We start from the raw sequence: 26,622 nt of genomic DNA, 5'->3' as shown, positions 1-26,622 counted from the left end.
ATTCTCTGCTGTTGACGTGCTTTTCCAAGCCAGGGGGATGGTACTGGTCTGAATCCTGGATGCTCAGGAAAAGGTTCCGACATTCGAGCTTAGTTCACCCACCAGTCAGGGCAACTGACTGGTTGCATCTCACCCAGATGATGCCCTTGAACTCGACTGCCTCTGTGTCTAAAGAAGTCCAGCCTTTTTTCCCCCCCCTCTTTTTCTGGAAGGGTGAGGGTACAGTCGTCTCAGACATATCTCATCTTGATTCGGAGTGTGGCCCCAGAGTAGAGCATGTTCCCTCGCTGAGCTGACCAAGCTCACCTCCTCTGAACTGATGTTCGCTCTTCGACTCTCCTCAGTCGAGAAGTTGCGCAGTTTCACCTTCTCCTTTGGAGCTGAGGTGGTGTGATCCTCCAGGAACTTCAAGGTTGGTCCCTTGTGGCAGCGTTCCATGACTCTGACAATGAGGGGAGCACAAGGCCAAGGTTTCTGAGTGTCATATTATCTTTGGGAAATACTGTCCTAGTTACATCTCATCCGCTACACTTCAAAGTCCTGGGGAGAGGACTTGCCCAGGCACATTTATACAAATGTGCACATTTATATCCAAGAGGATGCTCACTGCCATCGAGCGCTTGCTGACTCACTGCGGTCCCCTGGGTTTCCCAGACCGTACTGTTTACAGGAGTAGAAAGCCCCATCTTTCTCCCGCGGAGCTGCTGGTGGTCTCACACTGGCGACCATGCAGCCCAAAGCTTAACCACTACACCACCAGGGCACTACACCACCTATTCAAGAGAAGAGGGGCTTTTATTAGAAGCTAGAAGGTCAATGTCAACATCTAGGTCTTTTTATTTCCCGGTAGTCTTTCAGTGTATCTTATTTCATCTTCATTACAACAGTGTTGACACATTGCTGGTTCTGTGGTAGAATTCTCACCCCTCATCCTAGAGACCTGCATCTCGGTTGGCAGCCAGCACGATCTGCCAGTGGAGGCTCACATTTCACTATGAGGCTGAATAGGTTTCCCCACAGCTTCTACATTAAGGCAGGTGAGGAAGGAAAGCATGGGGCCTCCCTCTGAAAAATCAGCCGTTGCAAACTCTTACGGTGCCTGGAGTTGATGTTCATGGTGGCGGAACCGTTGGGAAAAGGACATCGCTAATTGTTTTACAGCATGAAGAGTACCGTCAATGGCATCGAAGGATATGTGTAGAACTTGTGGGATCGGAGAATGTTTTGTGGTGTATATTTTTGCCACAATTAGAAAAAAAGGCACGAATAACAATGAGCACAAGGAAGAAGAATAAGAACTAGAATTCAGTGAGGTGATAATTGTACAACTCTTCTTGATATGATGGAATTATTGAATTGTATGACTTGTGGAGGAAGTGCTAATAAAACTGTTTAAAAAAATGAAATCTTACGGTCGACTCTGATCTGATCTGTAACTGGTCACGAAGATGACACCGGACTGGGAGGTTTGTTTCAATGTGTCACCCACCAGTCAGGGCAAAACATTTGATAGAGGCTAGCAGCAAATACATCTTATGGAGTCTTTTAGGGTACACCCCACAAACAAAAACAACCAAACCACCCAAACTCACTGCCCTGTAGTCAATCCTAACTCCTCACAACCCTAAGGGACAGGGTCAAACTGCCCTGGAAGTTTCTGAGCCTGTAACTGTGAACGAGAGTACAAAGCCCTATCTTTTCCCCCATGGTTTTGAACCATGGACCTTGAAGATTACAGCCCAATGTGTACCCATTATGCTGCCAGGAATCCTTTTAGGAGGACGCCAAATCTCAAATATAATTTAAGGAGAACCGATTTGTTCTCCTTATGGTTGTTAAGTTTGAAACAGCAAAGGACAAGACAGAGACACGTCACATCAGGGGTGAGCGAGGCCATCAGCATGACTTCGCAGTGGAGGCCGAAGGTTCTCAGAGAACCAGGGGCCTCAGTGGGACACAGATGCACAAAGAAGCTGTCACAGAACAGGATTGAAGGAAGATCAATACATCACAGTTTCAGTTGGGACTTAGCAATGGGGATGGGATCATGACTGGACACATACATTATTACAGTAGGAGACAAAAGGGCTTACAAGATCGGTTGGGGCCATCTCACCCAGGGCGTGACTAGTGACTGTGTGACCCCAGTATGGAAGTCTCCATCAAAGACACACGCAGGCAAGTCCCTAAAGCAGACACCCCCCTCTGGGGTGGGTAGCAGCGTGGAGGTAATCCACTTTCGAATGCAAACTCATCTGTCTTGGAAGAAGTACGGCTAGAGTGATCCTAGAGGCAAGGATGGCCAGACTTCCTCTTCCATACATGTTGTCGGGAGGGATCAGCCCCTGAAAAAGGTCGTCGTGCTTGTTAAGTGGAGGGGCAATGAGAAAGAGGAAGGCCCTCAATGAGATGGAGCGACACCATGGCTGCAGCAATGGGCCCAAGCACGGAACCGTTGTGAGGACGGTGCAGGACCAGGCCGTGCTTTGTTCTGTTGTGCCTGTGGTTGCTATGGGTCAGAACCGACCCGATGGCACCTGACCACAGCAGCAATACACGCTGCCTGAGGGCAAGGCTGTTCAAATTCCTCGTTACTGGTGAGAAGGAATTCAATGGAGGCGTAATCCACGCAGGGACTCTGTAAATCGATGTTGGGCTTTCACGCTCATCCATAGCCTTCTGCACATGGGGTGCTGGCAGTTCAAGCTCTAATACAGAGGGAAGGAAAGAGAGAGGAATCTACTCATTCCGCCCTTTTGGAAGAAACCCGTAGTATAGATGGGGTTAGTTAGTTATCTACTTGGCGGTTCTGGGACTTGAACCTGAGTTTTCAGATTCAAAATACAGGAAGAGTTTCTTTGAAGACAGGAGGCATTTCCTATAATACCTGGTGATCTGGGATGAAGAAGGAAGAAAACTAGACAGTTACAGAAGCTCTCAGATGTCTAGTTCTGGGACAACCAGGGAGGCGGACAGCCAGCTTCTCACTGCTCCCGACATGCCTGGCATTGGCAGTAGCTGTGGAGGAATCAGCTAACCTAGGAGAACTCTGACTGCCGAACTGTAGTGTCAGATGGAGCAGATTTCTGGTGAGACGATTGAGGCCAACTCTTGGTTGATCACCAAGCCTCCTTAGACACGTGCCTGGTACTATGCTGGGTCCTTAGGGCAACAGAAGAGCCCTGCAATGGACATGTCTTCTCTGTAAGGAGTGCCAAAAAAATGCCTAAAGTTGGGTTGAATGACCCAAGAGATTAAAACGATTTATCAAAAGAGTAATAGAGTAATTTGTATTTCATTAACTCACCATGAAAATATTAAATATCTCACAGGTGCTAAATTTCCCATCTTAGGAGTTGAAAAACGAGGTGTTATACTAGTCAGGATAAGCTAGGCTCTGCTGAAATCACATTCCAACCCAACCAAATCAAGCCACCAACCGGCTCCATCAGGTCGATTCCAACCCAGGGTGGCCCCATGTATGTCACGAGGAGAAGTGTGCGCCTTAGGGTTTTCAATGGTTAATTATTTTGGAAGAACATTAACAAGCCTTTCTCCCAAAGAATCTTTGAATGGGCTTGAACATCTAACAGCTGAGCATGTTAACTGTGTGCACCACTCTGGGACTCTGAAGTAGGAACAGACCCCACATTTCAGAGCTTTCACACCACAAAGGCTTATTTTTGCTCTGGAAATATTTCCAGAGAGGGTTGTCAGGAGTGTGTGCTGCACACAATCACTTGGGGTCCATGGGGATGGAAACTCTGCCGTCTTGCAAATGGATTTCTGGGTTCTGTGACCTTTCAGGTTTCTAAACAAGAAAGAAGGATGGAAAAGGCACATTGGCTTTTACCTCTCCACCCAAAAGTAACAGCTCCACTTCTGCCCACACAGCTAAAGCAAGTCCCATGACCCCAAGATCAAGCGAGGAAGACTAAATAAGCTAGAACGCATGAAATAGGTGATGGGCACTGACTAGTTCTGTGTCAGGCAGGGAGTGGATAAACGTATGTCCTGTTTAAAGTTATGATTCAAAGTTGATGGCGCTGAGCGTTGTCAGGGCGATGCTGATAAAGGGTTGTCGAAGTGTATGGGAGGGACTGACTCCAGGGCAGGATTTTGGAGGCTATGTTATCAGAGGGGTCGGTTCAAGGACTGGTAGGTTTTGATAGTCTTTATGAACATAGGCACATTGGTGGAAAAGCAACATAGAAACAGTCAAGAATTTTGCTTGCCGGAAAGTAGAATTTGAGTTGAGACGCACCCATAGTGAAGACATTGATAAAAAATAACAGGCGTCCCGGAGCAGTAGTGCAGTACTCAGCAGCTGTCTGGAGGAAAGGCACTTTGAATCCACGCAGCGGCTCTGCGGGAGAAAGAGCTGGTAAGATCTGTTTCTCTGGAAAACTGCATGGGGCAGTGCTACTCTGTCACCAAGGGTCATTGTGAGTCAGCAATCAACTTGACGGCACCAAAGAACAGCTGGGTTGTTCAATATATGCCTGGCCTGAGTAACGCCATTGTCTCACTAGTCTTTTGTGGAAACGGAGGCTCAAGGCAAGGAAGTAGCTTGCTCAAGGCCACACCAGTAAGTGGCAGAGTTGGGATTCTCACCCCGGCAGGCAGTCTGGCTCCAGAGAGGAGCCATTGGGTCTAGGGTCACATTCCGGAGGGCCAGTTGCTATCAATTGTGCTGAGCCGTCTCTGACTCAGGCAATCCTGGAGATAACAGAAGGACAAAGTGCTCACAGTACAATTGAGCTCCCGGTGGAGGCGACTCTCTCAGCCCACGCCAGCGAGGCTTTCCTCCTCTACATCGGTCCTCTGTCTCACCAACATGATGCTCTTTCCCAGTGATAGGTCTTTACTGAGATGACCACACTTTCCAAAGGAAGCGTCCGCACTTGGAAGGACCATCGTGGGTCTATGTCTTCTAAGCTGGATTGGCTTACTCTTTAGGCAGAATATCCAGCTTTCTTCACCAACACCACAACTCGCGTGGTTCAGTTCTTGTTTTCTCTTTGTCCAACCTTGCCTGCCTATGAGGCAACTGAAAAGACTGAGGTCTGGCCCCAGCCTTGGTCCACTCCTGGGCATTTCCTCCGAAGGTGGACATGCAATGGAAGGCTTCAAAGCAGGGGGAGTAACATGCCCAGATCTGCATAATGGCTCTGAGTGTGAACGACCTCTCAGGGAAGAGGGCAGACAGGCTGTGTGGCGAAGAGGACAGGAAGCTGGGCTCTTGGAGAAGGCAAGGCTCAGGCTAATCCGAGAGAAACATGGTAGACGCTGCAAGCAGGGAGAGAGCTTCTCTCTCAGTGGGGTGAACATGGTGTGCTCAGGAGACAGCCGCATTTATCTGACTGACTTGGGAGTCATTTCAAAGGATGGGGACAGATGAAGCTGAGAAATTTAAAAATCCGGCCAAGGAGTTAGACTTGATTTAGTAGGAAGGAAAGAAGCCTTGATTGCTTTGAAGACACGGCAAAGGAATGTGCTAAGATTTGGCCTTCACTGTCTCCCATCTGACTGCAGTCAGGCCCCAACACACCTGGCGTTTCAAAGCCTGGGGCATTTTCAAAGTCAGCCCCTGCCCTCGCCCCTCCCCCACCAAGAAAAGGTACATTGCCATTCTTTCAAAAGATTTCCTCTGCTCTCTAAGTAATAAAATAATAGAAGTCAGGGGTTTTTTTGTTTTTTACTTTTACAAGAGCCATTACAAAGGTGTGAAATATTAGACACTTCTGCATCTGTGAATAAGATTGTAGGCTAAAACGTGTGAGTTCTCATCTCAGCTAATGAAGCAGAATACGGTTTTAATTTTTGAACTGCAAAAATGTTCTGCCTTTTTTCTTTTGGTCGTCCCCACAGAAGACTTCATATTTTAATAATTCAGTGCAGCTTAATTACTTTAATTAGTCACCTTCTTTTCAGAGATGTCAGCCGGCTTCATTATCTTCTTGTTGCTGTAGGTAAGGAATTTAAAGCATATATGTGTGATAGACTAGGCGAACTCCTGCGGGAGGTCTGAAGTGTGTCTCCCTCTCTGCTAGAGCACTGTCAGGTCTGGTGGGTTTGGTCCGGCCCTTGACACCCATCATCTTCAGCCGCAAGCCCTCCGTGGCACTGCTTCACAAAACCATCTCAGGCCATTCTGGGCCGCAAAAATAACTGCGGGGGTTGGGGCGGGGACAAACTGAAATACCATTTAGAGCACATCAATATTTTTGCATCTTTCTGAGTCAGGATGAATATACTGTGGATGACAATAGCTTTTATTGTACAATCAATGTAATTTGCTGCCCTTGCAGGAAAGCATAATTAGCTTAGAATTCATGCACTGGCAATGAACTTGTGCTCAGATCTAAAGTTGGTTCATGGGTGAACGAAGGTGCCTCCCAAGCTGTTCTGAGTGGGGCGCAGGGTGGGATGAGGGGGCCCATTCCTGTCTCTTGGACCTGGATCGACAAGGGGCCAATCTTAATTTTCTGAGCCTTTGGAAATTGTGTGCACAAAGGAATGCATTTTTGTGTGTGGAATATATAGATATGTAACAAACCATTTGCCTTGCCAACATTTTTCATGTGTATGATTTATGTTTATGTTAGTTATGTTTATCATACTGCTTGACTACTAATATTGTCTCTTCCAATATATTCTCAGTACCCTTAACAGAAGCTCAGCCTCCCCTAAGCAGTGGGCCCGCCTTAGCGCTACTGCTCTGCTCCACGCTGGTAACCATTAATAAACTTTGGGGAATGACAATACTTTTATATGGAGTTAATAATAATTAAGTTAGATACTCATAGGCTTGCAGTTAGAGCTCGAGCTTGAATATAATTTATTCTGTTTAAATGACAGACTGCTTAATTGGCCCTATCGTCTTCTTTTATTTATATATATAAATATATATATATAAATATATATATAATTATTTTATTGGGGGCTCTTACAGCTCTTTTTAAAAACCATTTTATTGGGGGCTCATACAACTTATATCACAATCCATACATCCATCCATTGTGTCAAGCACATTTGTACATTTGTTGCCATCATCATTCTCAAAACATTTGCTTTCTACTTGAGCCCTTGCTATCAGTTCCTCATTTTTTCTCCTGCCTCCCCACACCTCCCTCCCTCCTGAACCCTTGATACTTTATAAATTATTATTATTATTTTGTCATGTCTTACACTGTCCGACGTCTCCCTTCACCCACTCTTCTGTTGTCCATCTCCCAGGGAGGGGGTTACATGTAGATCCTTGTAATTGGTTCCCCCATTCTACCCCACCTTCTCTCCGCCCTCCCGGTATCGCTACTCTCACCACTGGTCCTGAAGGGATCATCCGCCCTGGATTCCCTGTGTTTCCAATTCCTATCTGTACCAGTGTACATCCTCTGGTCTAGCCAGATTTGGTCCAAGAAAGAGAGCACTCAGGTCTTATAATGCTTACTCATTTTCCCGGCACATGTAAAAACTCAAAACCACGTTCACTGCCATTGAGTCCATTCTGAGTCATGTCTCCCATCCTAGGTAGGATAGAGCTGCCCCTGTGGGTTTCTAAGACCTTTAACTCCCCATGGGAGTAGAAAGACCCATCTATGTCCAGAAAAGCAGCTGGTGGTTTGAACTATTGACCCTGCAGTTAGTAGCCCAACAAGTAACCACTGTGCTACCAGGGCTTCAGCAACACAAGCAAAAGCCTTGAATGGCTTGAGACGCAAGGAGAGAGACAGCAGACTGCCCTTCCCCGCTGGCCGTGAGTGCAACCTTCGGGCTGGCTGTAGCTCTCCTTCCCAGGCATGTTCCAGTCCCTGGAGGTCCAGGTTAGCAGTCTGAGGTTTTATGTGAATGGAGAAGAAAGTGAGACTCTAGAGGAGAAGCCTTGCCGGAACACCTCTCTCAGTATTCCTAGTGAAAGGCTGCAAGGTTGAAATCCTTTACGCTGAGATGCTGACTGCCTGCAATCAGATTTACTCTACACCGACTTTGACTTTGAACTGAGGCACACACTGCTTGTCACCTGAAGGGTGCAATTAGGTAGTCCAAGGCTGCCATAGGAGTTGCGTTTTCTGTCAGTGGTCAAGGGCGGACGTGAGCACAGTGTGGGATTCATTTGGCTGAAAGAACAAGCAAGGCCTATTCAAAAAATTCCCTCTCCTTTAAAAAATAAATATAGAGCTCCTTCCTCTCATTTTCTGCCCATGACCCATCTTCCAATCCCTCCAAATCTCCAACCACCTAAGAAGCCACCGAAATCAGCAAGGAGGATATCAATAATTCGATCCGTCTCTGCCAGGGATTGTGGTTGAGAACCCTCCCCCTCCGTTGGAGTCTCCTAAAATTTTCTATTGCAATCGGAGATGTTAATTGGTTGAAACTGCCTGTGGTTTTAGGAAGTGCTCTGATTACAAGGAGAAATCCTTTTATGTCGCTGGATTCCAGCCACAAAACTCTCTGAAGTTAGGACTGGGACTGAGGTTGAACTCCCTCCAGGGTGTAAATAAACCGGCTAGGTCTATAACGTCAATATACAGCACGGGAGTTTCAAGCCCCCCAGCCCAAACCCTGGCCTTTTGCTAAGGCAAGGGCAAGAGTTACACTGGAGCCAGGCAATGGACTGTGTGAAAGTGATTGTCCAGTGCACACAGTCAAAGGAGAACATGAGGGTGGGCTGAGGCAGGGTGGAGGCTTGAAGGGGTCCAGGGCTACTTCTCCGGCGCAAGGAACCAAGCAGCTCAGGAGGATTGGCACACGGAACTGCGGGCTTTGTTAGCCTGGAGGCAGAGACAAATGGCTTAAGTAGGTGAATGTTTTATAGCCTGGGTCTGGAAACCCCGACATTCTCTGCGGTGCAGTCTGTACTCATGGGTGTTAGCAGAAGGCGGGGGTTTGCTGGGCCAGGTCTCACAGTGACCTAAGGAATCGGCCAGCTCGCCCGCTGGGAGGGAGATAGCTCCAGGGCGGGGCCGGCCCCTCCTTGATGTACACAGAGCTCCTTCACCAATGTTGGGAACGCTTGATTGGGGTTCACTTAATGGGGATCTAGATGAGAGGAGGAGCTGGGCGCCTCTCCACCCTTATCCCACCCGCCTGCCTCCAGCGCAAGCCTAATTGCATTCTGAACGGTGGGTGTGTGGCAGCAGGGAAGGGTGTGAAATGTGCCCGGCCTCGTTTGCATACTGCTCCAGACTGTCAGGACAGGGAGTTGCTATTCAGTGAAACCCAGGATAGTCGGGACAAAGCGGTCTCTTTATTGCTTTCTTCCGCATTGGTCTATCAGACATCCCTGCCCACCTCCACCTTAAAAAATAGACACCCCCCCCCATAAATTTACAGTGCTGCACTTTAACATGGCAAGCACAAATAATAGTCTAGCCAGACGGCCCTTTCTTTTTTTTTTTGGTGGTGCTTCGCTCCCCTCCCCTTCCATCCCCTTCATGTCCATTGGCTCCTGCAAAGTCCCTGAGAACCAATTGGATTCCTCTTCTTCATTCATGTCCTAGCAACAAGCCCTGTTCCAATCTTTCTCTGCCAAACCAACACCTGAAAAATTACATCATGAATAATGGCAAAAGCAGCAAGGGCCAGGGAAGGACTTTCTTCTTCTTCATCTGTCTGCTGCAGAGTTCATTTAAGGTGTTTTAGTCTCGACTCTTAAAGCGACAATGTCCTAGATTTTGGTGATCTTTTCTAGCGACATCAGCTAACGTATTAAAATTCAAAATGAGCAGTAATAGAATTTAGCAAAAGGCCTTTAGATGCAAGAGGGGGAAAACATTTTGTTAATTGTGTTCTCTGAACATTCCTTTTAACGGTCTTCCTGCACGGAATCCCCGGAGGGGAGAAATAGATTGTTCATGTAGTATATTCTTTGGAAAAGGATTAAAACGACCAACCTTACAAGCTGCCCACCCACTCTCCCGTACAAAGACGGAGCCCCTCCTGTTGTTTGCTCCCACTCCGTGGACTGTACCTATTAGCACTTTGAACCCGACCCCATTCTGTTTAAGAGGGTCCTGGAATTGTGTTGTGAGTGTGTAAAAGGTGAGGGGTTGTTTCACTGCAAGGATACAAGATGGGGGTGCCATGAGCACGTGTGTGTGCGCGCACGTGTGCCTGTGTGTGACTGAAAGCTGCAGACAGGCAGTTGGGGAAATGCAAGAACAATGAGATCCAGATGACCAGGGAGGGGTGGTGGTGGTAGGGAAATCAAGAGAGGGAGGTGAGGTGATGGGGGGTGAGGGGCAGAAAGGGGGCCAGTGAGGGGGAGGCACAGACTTGATCTCTCCAAATGTGCAAGGCTTTGTAATCAAAACGTCCAACCTTCCATGCATTTTTCAAGACCAGGCGCTGATTTGCTGCTTCCGGTCCCCCGCCCCCCTCCCCCCCCAGCCTGGTGCAGACAGTGAGCATAGACTCAGACACAAAGAACTGCAGCCTTGCACTGGGAGAGGGAGAAGGACCGTGGCCAGCACCTGCTGGCCATCTACGTGCACATCCCCAGCCAACCAGCACCCCCTACCTGAGGCCTCCCACCCTCAGGCCGAGGCCCAGAGCCCAGACATTTTGGTTTTCTCTAAGCATTTGTGGGGTGCGGGTGGCATGAACTGGGAAGGAGCCCAGGGCACCTTAAGGTTGCCCGGCTGCCTGGCTCTGGAGGCAGAAAACAGATGCATTTCGTGTCTTGCTCCAGGGCAGCCGGGTTTTCGGCTTGCTTCCCCCATTGCCTTGGCAGCGGGCTGGTTCAAGGCACTGGCAGGCAATTTGTCTTGATGCTTGTGGAACTGCATGACTATATAAGGCTGGTGAAGGAAAGAGAATCCCTCCAACCTGAGGGGTGGGAAAGTGAAGGAGGGAGGGGAACAGTATGGGGGAGAGGCCACTCTGGGGACTGAGCTCACTTCTGCACAAGTTGCAAGGATAATCCTCTTGATGCAGAGGCTCTGTGACCAACGATGGATGTTCTAGAAATGATAAAGAAAGGGCGCTGCACTGTAGGCCTGGAGGAATAAGTTAGCTACGACCTTCTCCTCCGGCTGTAGAGGCTCAGCTGGTTCCAGCCTCGGTCAGGAAGGCATCCAAAGTCTCAGCTATCTTTGGTGAATACCATATGGTACCGAGAATTTGGATGCCATGTCCAAAGGTGGAATTTTTGAGAACTAGCTGACCAGGCCTGCTAGGCCAATGGAGATGGAAGAGCACTGGACTCTGAGCCAGGACATCTTGTGTCAGCAGGACAATCTACAGAGAATTGTTTGCACCATAGTACCATTCCCTCTCCTCCTCCTTGCTACTCTTATAATGAATCCATGAGATAATTCAGTTAAGTGTTCAGAACAGTGCTTCACATGTACAGTGGCCTCCATCAGTAGCGATGATCAACACTACGCTCCCACTGGCCTTCTCCCGGTGTCTGGGACCATGAATGGAAGGGACTCTGTTCACTTGAATTGGTATCGTCCCTTCTTTGGCTTCTGTGGAATAACAGTTTTTCTGTGCTTCTTCCCTCCTCCTTTGATCCTTCTCAATACCTTGGTGGTCCCTACTTCTGACCAGGCCATCACAATGATGTCCCCTGTGGGCTGGTTTTCCTCTGGGCTCTGTCCTGTGCCTACTCCTGGCATCACACTCTGCATTGGTGATCTCATCTTCCCAAAGATTGTGATGACCTCTTCTGTCCTGGTGACTGCCTAGCTAGGCTCCAGTCCAGGTCCCTCCTACTTTAGAATGGTGTGTTTAAGAATCCAGACTTCTCTAGAACATGGACTGTTGTGGACTGGATTGTGTCCCCCCACATATGTGTCTTATATCCTAACTCCTATACTTGTGGATAGATCAAGAGATTGAAAGATGCATCACATTAGTTACTTAATGTTGCACAAATCTGCTGCCCAAGACCTCTTTAGTGCATTGAAAAGAAAAGCTTTTACTTTGAGGACTAAGGGGCACCTAACCCAAGCCATGGTATTCTCCATTGCCTCATATGCATGGGGAAGTTAGACGTTGACTAAGGAGACCAAAGAAAGGTTCGTGCATTTGATATGTGGCGCTGGAAAAGAATATTGAAAGTACTGTGGACTGCTGAAAGGATAAACAAATCTCTCTTGGAAGAAGTATGGCCACAGTGCTCTTTGGAGGAAAGGATGGTAAGATTTAGTCTGACATACTTTGGCCATATTGTCAGGAGAGGCCAGTTATTGGAGAAGGACATTGTGCTTCGTAAAGTGGAAGGGCAGCAAAAAAGAGGTAGGCCCTCAATGAGATGGATGGACACCATGGCTGTAGCAATGGGCTTCGGTGTAGGAATGATTGTGAGGATGGTTCAGGATTGTGCTGTGCTTCCTTCTGTTGTGCACAGGGTCAATGTGGGTTGGGACTGAGTCAGTGGCACCCAACAACACTGTGTCTGTGGTTTAGAGGAGCTTTGGTGGCATAGTTGTTAAAGTACCAAATAACCAGCCATTCCAGCCCATCAGCTGATCCATGGGAGAAAGCTATGATAGTAAAGATTCACAGCTTTAATTTACAGTCTTATGTAGAGACCTACATAAGTGGAAGAGTATTATTATGTTCATGGATAGGAAGACATAACATTGTGAAAATGTCAATCCTACCCAAAGTGATACATAACTACAACACAAACCCTACCCAGATCCCAGCATTGCTCTTCAAAGTGGAAAACTAGTCAAAGAAATGAAAAAACTAATCACTAACTTTATATGGAAAGGAAAAAGACCCAGAATAACCAAAGTGCCACTAAAGAAGAAGAAGAAAGTAAGAATAAAACATTCTATACATTTACAGTTGTCAAAACAGTCTGGCACTTGTACAACAAGAGACACATATGGACAATAGCTCAATGGAACAGAAGAGCAAACTCAGGAATAAATTCATCCACCAGCAACTAATTTTCAGCAAAAGTTGGAAACACATTAGATGGGGAAGAGATCGTCTCTTCAACAAATCCACAACTGGATTTTCATTTGCAAACAAATGAATCAAGATTCATGCTTCACTCTCTCTATATATAAAAAATTTGAAGATGGATTAACGACCTGAATGTAACCCTAGAACTATAAAGATCATCAACAACAAAGTAAGGACAAATGTCGGGGTGGGGTTGGAGCTGATCCATGACACAACACTACAAACATAATGAAAAGTATACGCACAGCAGAAGACAGACTCTATGAACAGGATCTCCTGAAAATAACACATCTGTGTACATGAAGAGACTTAACCAAAAGAGCAAAAAGAAGACCCACAGCCTGGGAAACATTCTTTTGCAGTGGACTAAGACTAACCACTTAGTCTTATCAGACAAAGGACTAATCTCTAAAATACATACAAAGCAACATCACCTTAGCAAGCAAAAGCGTCTCACTTCCTAAAGTGTGGGAAATGGATTTCTGTGCACTAAAGTCACCCACTTGTGGTCTTTATGTTACAGCAGCACTCGAGAGCGAGGGCAGCGACCTTCAGACACTTTAGGTTCCGCGTACTCCTCATCTTCACGCCCACGTTCCTTCTTCACTGTTGAATAATTATCTCAGTAAAAGGGGCTTCCATCCGGAGTGGTCCAAGGCAGAAACCTCGATCCTTCATTCTTGACCCCTTGTCTCCCTCATCCCTTATGCTCAGTCATTCCCAACGATCCATTTTACCACATAGCAATTTTCAAATTCAGCCACTTTTTGTCAACCCTACTGCTACCATCCCTGTTTAGGTTGCCAATCCTCTCACCAGGACTATTGCAATATTCTTTCTCCTAACTGGTTTCCTGGAACCCGTCTTGGCTCACTGCCACACAAGCCTGATCTCATCGCTCAGGTTCAGAACCGTTCATTGGCTTCACATTGCTTTCATGACTTTGACATGCCTTCCTGCCCATTCGTGCTTTAACTTGCTTCAATTCACCTTTTTTCTTAGGGTCCCAGCCACACTGATTTTCCTCAAAATAGTTCTCTTTTCTACCAACGACAGTATAAATGCAAAATCCAACCTTTCAATTAGGTACCTCTTACCCACTCATCTTAGAGCTCCTGACGGGGTGGTCATTTTTTCAAGAGGCTTCCGCTGATAGGCTGCATCCTTTTTTATATGGCCCCTCAGAAACACTCGGCTTCTTTCAGTTTGGCATTGTATTTACTGCTTATTTGATTAGAGTAGGCCTCACCCATAAGACAGTCTTGCCATGAGAACAGAGACCTAAGAGACTGTATTTATTTATTGTTTACCATTGTAGCCTTAGAAACCTCATGATGAAGCAAATGGTTAAGTGCTTGGTTGTTACACAAAAATGGGTGGTTGCAATCCACCCAGAGGCCCCACAGAAGAAATGCCTGGTAGTGTATTTCTGGAAGGTCATGGTCATTTAAAACCCTAAGCGTTTGCTACTCTGAACCTATGTGGTTGCCATGAATTGCAGCTGACTTGATGACAATTGATTTGGTTTTTTGTAATTACAGCCCTCAATGTCAAAACATCATGGAGGCTTGGAAGATGTCGGTTGACTAAACACAAGAAATTCTCCCAAATATATGCCGTCAACAAACTAGATAAACATGGATTTTTGTTATATAAAAATGTCGACTAGGGCAAGGTCAAGAGCAATGCTGTATATTCTTAATATAATTTGTACAATTTAAAAAATCTCTTCGAGTCAACATTACTTAGGCATAATTTACTGAATTACAGGAGCCCTGGGGGTGTAGGTGTTACTCGCTGGGCTACTAACCCTGGAGTCAGAAGTTCAAAGACACCAGTTGCTCCTCAGGAGAAAAGTGAGGTTTTCTACTCCCGTAAAGAGTTAGTCTGGGATACGGAGGGGCATGCCACTCTGTTCTATGGGATCACTGTGAGTCAAAATTGACTTAATGGCAGTGAGTTGGGTTTTTTTTTTTAACATACATCTAATGTATATATTTAATTTTATTAGAAACTGTCACATACTTTTCAATTGTGATTGTCTTATTTCATACTTCATATAGTCATGTATGAGAGTTTCAGCTGCTCCACATACTTTCCGACACCGGTTGTTATGTGTGGTGGTACAATTCTTATTTCCAGGGCAATTAATGACGTTGGGCTCCTTGCCTGTGCTTACTGACTGTTACGGCAGGTCACCTCATGGGGGATTACGAGGTCTCAACTACAAAACCACTGAGAATCCTGGCCCAGTCAAGTTGATACAAAACCCACTCTCACAGATGCAAAAACTGCCTCTCAGTGTGGTATAAATCTAAGAGCATACAATTCTTTGGAAATTTTTAGGTAAGGGTTAAAGAGATGAAATATGACTTCAGAAATGGCAGCTTCACATTTTGATACTTTTGTTTAATAAAAGCTTCTATAGTTTTGTTCCAGTACTTTTGGACTTGCCCTTATGTATGTATACATATAGGCATGTACATAAAATAAAAACATAACTTCATCTATATAAGATTATATCAGAATATATATGTATCTGTTTAATCTAATGCAGGACTTGTATCAAGAATATACTAAGAATGTTTACAATTTGGTAATAAGAAATAGATACAAACGACCCCTTTTAAAAATAGTACAGAAGATGTAAACAAACCCCACACAAATGGAATTTATGAATAGCTTATGACTCGCAGGGGAACGTTGTCTGAGATAGTTCAGAGGAGGACTCCCTCACGTTGGAAGACACTAGAAATACAGCTGGGGAAGAGCAGCCCCTCAGCGTAGTCACCTTAATGAAGTGGATGGAGCGAAGCTGTGCGGAGCTCCGTTTGCTGATACAGCATGCCTCAACATAAGAAGAAGCAGCAGGGACAACAATTTGAACCACAGTGGTATTAATTAAACTCTCTTCTCAACATATGGATATTATCCTATCATAGACAGTTTTGTACTTCAGAATAGATCTTGAAATGTTCGTTGAAGCAATGTCTGCAACATCTTTTCTCTTTAATTTGCCATTCCTGGCATCGTAGATTGGATGATTGTTTGATTCAAAGGGACCAGTACCAGTCTATTTCAGCTCACTGAGGCCAGAATATTGATTTGATTTCATTTTTATGCCTTCCAATTTTCCTAGATTCATCCTTTTTACATTGCATGTTTGGGTTGTTAATAGATGTTTGCAGCTCTTTCTTCTCTGAGTCATGCCACATGTCTTCCAACCTGAGGGACTCATCTTTTGGGTTACATCAGACAATGTTCCACTGCTCCTCATAATATTTTCAGGGCCCCCCTTTTTTCAGATGAATTATGTCTTCCTTACTAGTCTGTTTTACACTGGAAGCTCCACTGAAAATTCTCATCCATGGGTGCCCCCAATAGTATTTTGAAATATCGGAGGCATGACATTTAGCACCACAGCAACCTAAAAGCCACAATAGTACAAAAAGCTGACATGTGAGTAGTGTACTTTAAAAAAAAATCATTTTATTGGGGGCTCATACTGCTCTTATCACAATACATACATGCATTCATTGTGTGAAGCACATTTGTACATTTGTTGCCATCATCATTCTCAAAATATTTCCTTTCTACTTGAGCCCTTGGTATCAGCTCCTCATTTTTCCTCCTCTCCCTCCCACATCCTCCTTCCCCCATGAACCCTTGATAATTTATAAATTATTATTTTTCATATGCTTACACTGACTGATGTCTCTCTTCACCCCCTTTTCTGTTGTCCATCCCCCAGGGAGGGGGTTATATGTAGATCATTGTGATCGGTTCCCCCTTTCTCTCCCACCTTCCCCCTCCCCTCCTGGTATCACTACTCTTATTATTGGTCCCTAGGGGTTTAATCTATCCTGGTTCCCTAATTCCAGCTCTTATCTGTACCAGTGTACATGCTCTGGTCTAGTAGGATTTGCAAGGTAGAATTGGGATCATGATAGTGGGATGGGGGGCAGGAAGCATTAAAGAACTAGAAGAAAGTTGTATGTTTCATCGTTGCTACATCGCACCCTGACTGGCTCATCTCCTCCCCGAGACCCTTCTGTAAGGGGATGTCCAGTGGCCTACAAATGGGCTTTGGGTCTCCACTCCGCACTCTCCCCCTCATTCACAATGATACGATATTTTGCTCTGATGATGCCTGATACCTGATCCCATCAACACCTCATGATCACACAGGCTGGTGTGCTTCTTCCATGTGGGCTTTGTTGCTTCTCAGCTAGATGGCCACTTGTCTTGTTTACCTTCAAGCCTTTAAGACCCCAGGCACTATATCATTTGATAGCTGGGCACCATCAGCTTTCTTCACCACATTTGCTGTGCACCCATTTTGACTTTGGGTAGTGTACTTTTTAAAACTTTGTGTAATTCTTGGTTGGCAATTTTTGTTGTTGTTCAAGGATTTTATGTATGTCAACCCGTATATAAAATCTGGCTTGCCTGCTTCCTCCTGAAAAGTTAGAGCATCATTGCGATGATTCTCCATTGCAGATACACATTTGTCTTTTCCCAAAGACAAGTCTGAAAAATTTTAATTGTCTTTGGCTTGGGAAAGTTTGATTAAGGCATGTATTGACTATTTTCCTTTGGGATCTTTCCTATTTGAGGGTTGTTGAGCTTCCTGAATGGCTATCTTCTCATATTTTATGATTTTAGAGAAGTTTTCTGCCAATAAATGTATGACAGCCTTTTCTATGCTATTTTGTTGTGTGTGCCTTCCTGTTCTGGTATTTCAATCACATATCAGTCCCACTTAATTATTAGGCTTTCTTCATTCTTCCTCATTATTTTTTTCCTGACATTTCCTCTAACACTGGCATTTAGGTTGAGTGGTTGAGGGCGGCCTGGGCCGGTGTAGACTGCGATCTGTCATCAGTGAAGCTGTGCATGAGCAGGTAGTGGCACTTCCTCAGTGGGTGGGGCGGCAGCTGGGACAGATGTGGTTGGGTAGTATGGATGTGATTGCTGCCTCTTGTCATATGGGGCAAAATAAAGAAACAAATAAAAAGGGAAGAGGGCAAAAAGAGAACTGGGGAGAAGAGGGGGAGGGGAAGGCCAGAAGGCAATGGGCACCGTTGTGCACTTTGACCATGGAGACAGTGGGCACACAGCACCTGGTCCACAGGAGAAGGCACTGCTGCTGATTGTGGAGGCAGCAGGCATGCGGGGCATGACCTCTGTGAGTGTGTCTTGGTGACTGCTGGGACAATGGGTATTCACTGCTTGATCCATGGCAGTGCACCACAGACCCCTGGGAAATGGTGCAGTGAGGTACTATGGAATTGGAAGGCAGGCTGGGAAGAACCCTGGATGGGGGTAGGGGGTGTGTGGCAGCCCTGTCTACCAAGTGACCGTCTTCTGGTCCCTAGGATATTGTGAGCTTTAAAGGGGAAGATCACACTTCTTCAGTCAACAATCACGGATGTGGGTGCTGGTGCAATTCTGACAAAGGCAGGCAGGCAGTTATCTGGTTCTTACGCTGATTCTATGCCACCCCTGTTGCGTGGTGTCGGGGTAGGGGGAGGAGGGGGCGGGGAGAGGACGTTCAGTCATCATCCCCCAGATGTTTCCCATCACTTGAGGCCCAACCCGAACAACCAACAGCCACAGCTGGCGAGTAATTCTGTTCCTATTAACTCTCACCCTCCCTGCTTTGTGGGCCCCGGAGTCTCTTGAGTTCTTGCCCACTTTTCTTCCCTTCCCTTTCTTGGGCTCGCTGGTGTTTCGCTCACCTCACTTCCCTCTGCATTTGCCCACAGTGTGCCCCTGAGGCATGGGGGGCTTCACGAAGCACCCCATGAAATTTCTTCCTGGATCCTCACCTTCGTCTGCATGAGTCAGAGTGGCCAGTCTCTCAAGGCCCTGCTCCCTGGTCCCGGCTTTTGTTCAGTTTCTTCTTCTAGCGGTGTGTGATCAACTTCTTTATTTGAAACTCAGGGTTCCAGATTATCATCTGCATCGGTTTCACCCCCCTTCTAAGGTCTTTGCTGTCACGGGGTGATGTTTCACTAGTTTGACATGTTAGCGTTAAATAAGCCTCAGGAATTCATTTCTCTTTATGGTTAAATATAGTCCATATACATATACTTAATTTTGTTTAGCCATTCATATGTTGATGGACACTTAAATTTTCTCCAAATTTGTCTGTTCTATAAAAGGCTGCAGCGAACACGAACGTACACATGTTTGTTTATGTTTCTAATACTAGTTCTTTTGAGTATATATCCAGCAGTAAAAATTGCTAGGTCACATGTCATTCTGTACTTACATTTTTTGAGAAACCACTACTGTGTTTTCCACTTTCCATACCAACCAAAAAGGGATGAAGGTTTCAATTTCTCCTCATCTTCACCAACATGCTGTTTTCTGGGTTTTTATTTGTTTTCTCATTTTGGTTTTAGTCAGAGACATCTTGGTGGAGGAGAGGTGACACCTTGCTGTGGTTTTGATTGCATTTCCCTCAGAGGAGTGATGTCCGTCCTCTTATATGCTTATTGGCCATTTGTATTCCTTCTTGATGTGACTATTGAAGCTGTTGATAGGTATTGGGTTTATGTATTGGGATTGTTGGTCTTTTTTGGTCAGTTGTAGGATCTCTTTATATACTACGGATTTTAAACCCTTAGAAGATATGCAATACTCCAAAATTTCTCTTCATATAGATGTTGTCTCTTCATTTTGTCATTAAAGTCTTTGGTAGACAAAAGCTTTTTTCTTGAAATTAAATTCAGTGTTCTGTTTCTCAAAAAAAATGGTCCCTCATGCTAGCAATGGCACATAGCAGAATTCACTTCATTGTTGACAACTATCTTCTGAAGAAATACTCCTGTATTTTCATCTAAGAGTTTTGTAGTTTTCGTTCTCACATTTAGGGTTCGGCCCACTTTGAGTTAATTTTTGTGTTGGTTTGGAACATAGGCCCAGCTTCATTATTTTGCATATGGAAATGCAGTAATTCAGCCACCGTTTATTAACAGACTGCTCTTAGCCTGACCAATAGGCAGAGACCACTGTCATCTTGATCATGCTGATCCACCTTGATACTTGGCCCGCTGAGTGCCTTACAGACGGGACCTGAACATGTCCTGGGTGCAAGGATCTCTTATTGGCTCCGTGACAGCAATTTCTTCCCTGGCTTTTTGAATAGCGTTGGGGGTCTGTCCCTTCTTACACATTATTGGCATTTTTGTCTGTATGCTACTATGTTTTTAGCCTTACCACCTTAGCATGATTTTGTTTTGTATTGTTTTCTCTTGGTGTGTTAGTCTGGGTAGACTAGAGAAACAAATCCATGGACACACATATGTGTATAAGAAAGAGATTTATATACAAGCACAATTGAACATTGAGAAAACATCCCAGCCGGGTCCAGATCAAGTCCATTAAGTCCAATTTTAGCCCATATGTCTGATATCAATCTATAAAGTCCTCTTCAGACTCAAGAAACACATGCCATGATGCTGAATGCAGGATGATCATAGGCCAGTGGGTAGAAAGTCTTTGGATCCAGTGGCATTGTAAGCATCTCAGCACTGGCAGGGGTCTCTACGTGGCTTCTCCAGCTTCAGAGGTCTGGTTGGATCAGGGTAGGTCCATGTATCTTGTCAGCTGCTTTGTCTCCCAGGGTGTAAGCAGACAGTCTTCAACCTCCAAGGAGGAAAATACCAGATTTCCCAGAATCCTCAGGAGAAGGCCATGCCCACACAGAAGCCTCATTGGCTATGATTCGAATGACAGACTAGACTCCACCTCTTCACTCATAATCCTCAAATTGACAAACGATTATATATCTCCCACAGTTGGGTCTCCCAGCGGTGAAGCACAGGAGGAGTGGATGCATAATAAGAATAACTGATACAGGGGTTGTAGAGAATGCGGGGGCAGTGGGGGAGGGACTGGATGAGGAGGAGGGCAAGGGGATCTCGGGAGTGGTTGGTGAAGATGGGTTGAGGGGGAGTAATGGACTGTAATTGCATAACTTGTCTAGGAGACACTTTAACCACAGGAGGGGGAATATTCTAAAAATATTGATGTAAGAGTGAATGTACAATTCTTGATATGATTGAATGATTAAACAACTGAATTATACAATATGTAAATTACTTGCCAATAAAACTGTTGAGGGGAAAGACTGTTCTTTCCTCATTCAATGTATTCACCATTCTTGTTGAAATCCACTTCCATAGATGTGTGGGTTTATAGATAGATAGATGTGTGGGTTTTTAGATAGATAGATGTGTGGGTTTATAGATAGATAGATGTGTGGGTTTTTAGATAGATAGATGTGTGGGTTTATAGATAGATAGATAGATGTGTGGGTTTATAGATAGATAGATGTGTGGGTTTATAGATAGATAGATGTGTGGGTTTATAGATAGATAGATGTGTGGGTTTATAGATAGGCTCTCGCTCTATTCCATTACTCTTCATGATGCCAGCATCACACTGTTTTGATTATAGTGCATTTTGAAATTAGGTAGTATGAGTCTTCATCCCTTATTTTGCTTTTTCAAGATTTCTTGGGCTATTTGGGAATCTTTGTAGTTTCATATAAATTTGAAGAGTGATCTTTTCGTTTCTGCAAAGGTCATTAGGATTTTTTTTGAATCTGCTCATATTGATAGATTTGGCTAGTATTGACATCTTAACATATTCAGTCTTCCAAGCCATGAACACAGAATGCCTTTCCATTCAGCTCTTCTTTAATTTCTTTAGTAATGTTTTCCCTTTCTTAGTTAATTTATTCCTAGTATTTTATTCTTTTGTATGCCATTGTAAACTAAATTGTTTCCCTAATTTCCCTTTCAGAATGCTTATTGCTGATGCATAGGCACCTGACTGGGTTTTTTGTGTTGATGCTGTAGCTTGCCATTTGGGCAAATTCATTTATTAGCTCTAATTGCTTTTTTGTGAATTCTTTAGGTTTTTCTAAATCTACCTAATATCATGCCAACTGTTAAAAAGGATTGGTTCACTGCTTCCCTTCAAGTTTGGCTACCTTTTATTTATTTTCTTGCTAAATCACTCTACGATTTCCAGTATTATGCTAACGTGTGAGATTGGGCATCCTTTTCTTGTTCTTGCTATTCGGGTGAAATTTCTTAGTATTTCTCCACTGAGTATAATACTAGCTGTGGACTTTTAAATTCTTCAAGAACTACCATTTATCAGATTGAGGAATTTTTCTTCTGCCCTAGCTAATTGAGTGTTTGCCATCATGAAAGGTTGTTGATTTTGTTCAAGGCCCTCTATGCATCAATTGAGATGACCATGTGTCTCTCCCTCCAGCCCGCCCCATTCGCTTAATGTGCTGTATTACACTGATTTCTTTCCCAATGTTGAACCATCCACTAATATGTAGGCCTCCGAGTTCCTCTACTCAAGGTCATCCCTGGGTTCAACGGACTCTTTTCATGGAGGGTGGTTGGAGTGTGACTGTCTTCCAGGAGTAGAAATTGTTTAGCTTATGGAGCCAGGCATCATTGTTTGCCTAGCTCCAAAGAGTTGATTTCTAAGCATAGTTATCTGTGTACTTGATGGAAGACTGAATGGTAACATTATGCAGATTTCCAGAGATGTTTTCTAATGTTGATCTCCCCTTTGTAGTATTCTGTATCATGAGGTCCAACTGTCTTAGCATCCTCAGACTCTGGTCTACTTCCTGAACTCAGGAAGTCTTCTGTGTTTTGCTTACTCTTCTCTATGCACCATGGCTTTAAAAATGCTTCTAGACAGGATGTCAAGCCTAGCGTAACCTATGACTCATTTCCTTCCATCTCATTTTTCAAGATGTATAACCCAGAACTGTCTTTTTTTGATATCCAAAAATGATAGTCTCATTTATATTGCCCATTTTTCTAGATATTTACCCACAAGAGAGCAAGTCTGGTATCAGTTACCCATCCATGGCTCACAGCTTACATAGCATAATTCTTATTTAGTATATATTTTTAATGATTATCTCTGAAGAAATCTCCAAATAGTATGAAACCTTATATAAATTAAGATACACTAGCTGTGGATGATCACATCAACTTACCTGTCCAATAACCCTTTCCTAAACGGAAACATGATTAGTGAATTTGACTTGAATATAATGAATTTATGCTAACTTATAGGGCTCACATCTTTCTCCTCATAGGAATAGTATGCTTGCCATTAGAAGTTTCAAAAATGTGAGATTTTAAAATTATGAAACTATTTGTCTCTCCTGACACAATAATCTTCATCAATGCTCCGTTGAGGGATTTACAGAGTGCTGCACTTTGTTGTTGTTGTTCGCTGGCATGGAGTAGGCTCGGGATCATAGCGACTATCTGACAAACTGAATGAAACCCGGCCTGGTCCTGCGCCGCCCTCAAAACCGCTCTTGTGCGATGTTTCAGAGTGCCTATTATGTGCCACGTAGCATGCCAAGTATTTATTGATGTGGACTAACTTTTTGAATCATCACAACATTATGGATGATGTTATTTCTTATGCCCATTTAATAGATAAAGGAATTGACATTCAGAGATACAAAATCACATGTCCAAGGGTACAGAAGTAGAAATGGTGCAGCTGAAGTTTGGGTCAAGGCAGTTTGATCAGAAATTACAGATTGAACCACTGGAGTATCCGTAGCCTCCCTTTCCTCAATCTGTATTATTTCTCAACATTTATAGTATAATAAAATGTTTATATTCTGTTTCTATTTCTAAATACAGTCTGAAGTACCCAAAGGGTGCCAAATAAGAGCCATGATATGAGACCCTTCATTGTATATTAGACTTATTTTCCCTCCCTGTTTAAGTCATGTCACCTCTGTTTACTCTTCAGGGATTCCAGGAAAATGGAACAAAATGTGAACAACACAAGGGTACGACACTGCAGCGCTCACTGCTTCAAATGGAATAAGAAGGCATTCCCTAGCAGCCTAACCTGGACGATGTGAGAGTCGAGCCATTTTAGATACATAAGGCACTAGCAATGCAACGATCATGTGCACTTAAAGTTCATAGACATATGTGATACAACAATGACCGTACCATCTGCCGGAATTTAATGACTGCGTTTCCCATGCAGCTGGAAGTGTTTAACGCTAACGCACAGTACTGTTAGTGGTTCAGGGATGGAGAACTGCTCGACAAACGGGACAGTTGAGAAAGACACCAGGACCACAGCGTGGGGAGACGCAGCCCAGGGCACTGGGAGGAAGGCCAGTCATCCCAGCCTGGCTGTCTATTGAAAGAGGAGTACACATTCAATTCACAAGATTAAGAGTTGGAGGCCGCAGGGGGAGGAGGGAAGGAAATAGATGACGCTGGGGGAGCAGAGCTCTTATCCACCCCTGGGGAGGGCATTGTTGGTGACTCCCACAGGAAAGGGAGAGAGCACACCTCTTCCAGGGGCAACCACCCTTGAGAGCAATATACCTGCGTGGAGAAGTCTATTAACAGAGAGGACTGTATGCCAGGCGCCAGCTCCAGTTATGACGTCTCCCTCCCGAGATGGCAGCGACCCAGAGGGCAGTACTGAAGATACAGTGTGGGGAGTGCGGCCAGTCTAACTGCCCCCACAAGGGTGCAAGCCAAAAGGGGAGTGCAACAGATCAGCAATGGGAACAAAGCCACAAAGTCCCTGAGGAATCCCTAAAGTACACTTCTGACTCAGCGGACAGTGCTTGGCATCTCATCTGAGCTGGTTGGGGGGATAGTCACAAAGGTCAGCAGTTAGACCTGGAACTATTTATATGTTTTTAATGCCTATCTATATTAGATAGGGCAATCTCAAGCAGACAGCAACAAGACCAACAGTTGGGGTAAGGGTGTGGTGTGTTGGGGCAGGGGGGAGGGCAGAATGGGAGAGGAGATGGGGGAAGAGAGTGATAGGCCAATGTGTCAGGGACAGGGAATAGTAAGGGATCTGAAATTGATGGCGAGGAGGGTGTAGGGTCCCTGGTGATGTTTTATCAATTGAGATGTACCTGAGAGGAATTACTGAGAGGTGAACGATGGTTGAACATGATAGTAGGGCAGGAGGAAAGAAAAAAGAATTAGAGGAAACAGTAAGGAAGTAAAATTTATATACAGGTAGCCAACAGATATGTAAATATATAAAGATAGGTATATATATATATATATACACACACACACACACAATAAGGAAGCATATAGACTCTGAGCCTCTATTTAAATCCTACCTCAGTAAAAGAACAGTTTGCTCTATTGTGGCAATGTATGATACTCGCCTGTCCAAGACGATCACTGAAGGCAAAATGGGTGCACAAGCAACTGTGGCGAAGAAAGCTGATGGTGCCTGGCTATTAAAAGATATAGTTTCTGGGGTCTAAAGGCTTGAAGTCAAACAAGTGGTCATCTAGCAGGGAAGCAACAAAGCCCACATGGCTTTGTGTAATCATGAGGTGTTGACGAGAATAGGTATCAGAAGTTCAAAAGCAAGTAATAGAATTAATGTGAAGGAGTATAGGCAAAGTGGAGACCCAAACCCACCTGTAAGATAATTGACAATCGATCACAGAAGGGCTACACGGAAGGAACCATAGGACCAGGCTGCAACAGAGCACTGACGAAATACACAACTCTCCTTGAGTTCTTTAAAGCTTCCTTCTCCCACTATTATGGCCTCACTAACCTTGCTATGCCTGCGTATGTGCATTAGTATAATTAACATCTTATGATGCATGAAAATCAAAGATAGACAACTCCCTCAGAAACAGTAATGGGAATAATGATTCCCTGAGGGTAACAAAAGAGAGGGGGGAAAGGGGGCAGAGGGGACCAATTGCAACAATGACTGCATAACCCCACTCAAGGGGAACAGACATGAGAATTTTAGGTGAATGGATACATTGGAAAGTATAAGTTATGGCAAAACAACAACAATAATATATAATAGACTCAGGGTTCAGGGGGTGGTAGGATGGAGAGGGAGGGGATAAGGCGAGTTGATATCAAGGAGTTCAAGAAGAAAGAAAATGTCTTTAAAATGATGATGGCAGCAACTGTACAACTATGCTTGATCTAATGGAACTGTGCATTGTAATCATATCGGTAAGAGCTCTTAATGAAATGCTTAAATAAAAAATAAAAAGAGTCGGAGAGAAGGCATTCCGGGCAAGTGGAGCAATAAGTATAATTACACAGAAGCACACAACAGACCAAATTCTCTTGGATTTGACCTTTTTAAAAATGTGAGACTGTTAACTATATAACAGGATAGTTATATCACACACACACACAGGAGAACTTCAAAAAGTGTGCCACTCCCTCATATAGTCTATCTACACAGACCATTCAAACAGATTTAAGTCATAATTTTTTCTTTCCAGAAAGTTTATAACAGAACTGATTAGATCAGGTACAATCATGGAAAAGAAAATATTGCTCATATAAGGCAAAAGCCTGATAAATATCTGTAGAATGAGACAGACAGATGTCAGAGTGTGCTAACTGGCAAATGACTACGGCCAGGAGGAGGCCGGAGTAGGGGATTCCTCTGAGGTGGGGTGCTTAGGAGACTCCATGAAGCAGAGGAGGGCTTGATGCAGACTTTGGAGGCAAGAATTTACAGAAGTAGACAAATGGAAGGTACCCCCAGAAAACACAGAGTAGCGTGTGCAGAGACGAGGAGAGGACAGGCAGGTCCCGAGGCAGAGCAGGATGAATACAGCCACAAGGGCGA

This window comes from Echinops telfairi, unplaced genomic scaffold, assembly GCF_000313985.2.
Source record: "Echinops telfairi isolate 266 unplaced genomic scaffold, ASM31398v2 ScPeMD7_5167;HRSCAF=5991, whole genome shotgun sequence".
Taxonomy (NCBI): Eukaryota; Metazoa; Chordata; class Mammalia; order Afrosoricida; family Tenrecidae; genus Echinops; species Echinops telfairi.
Note: the sequence above shows the minus strand (reverse complement) of the source record.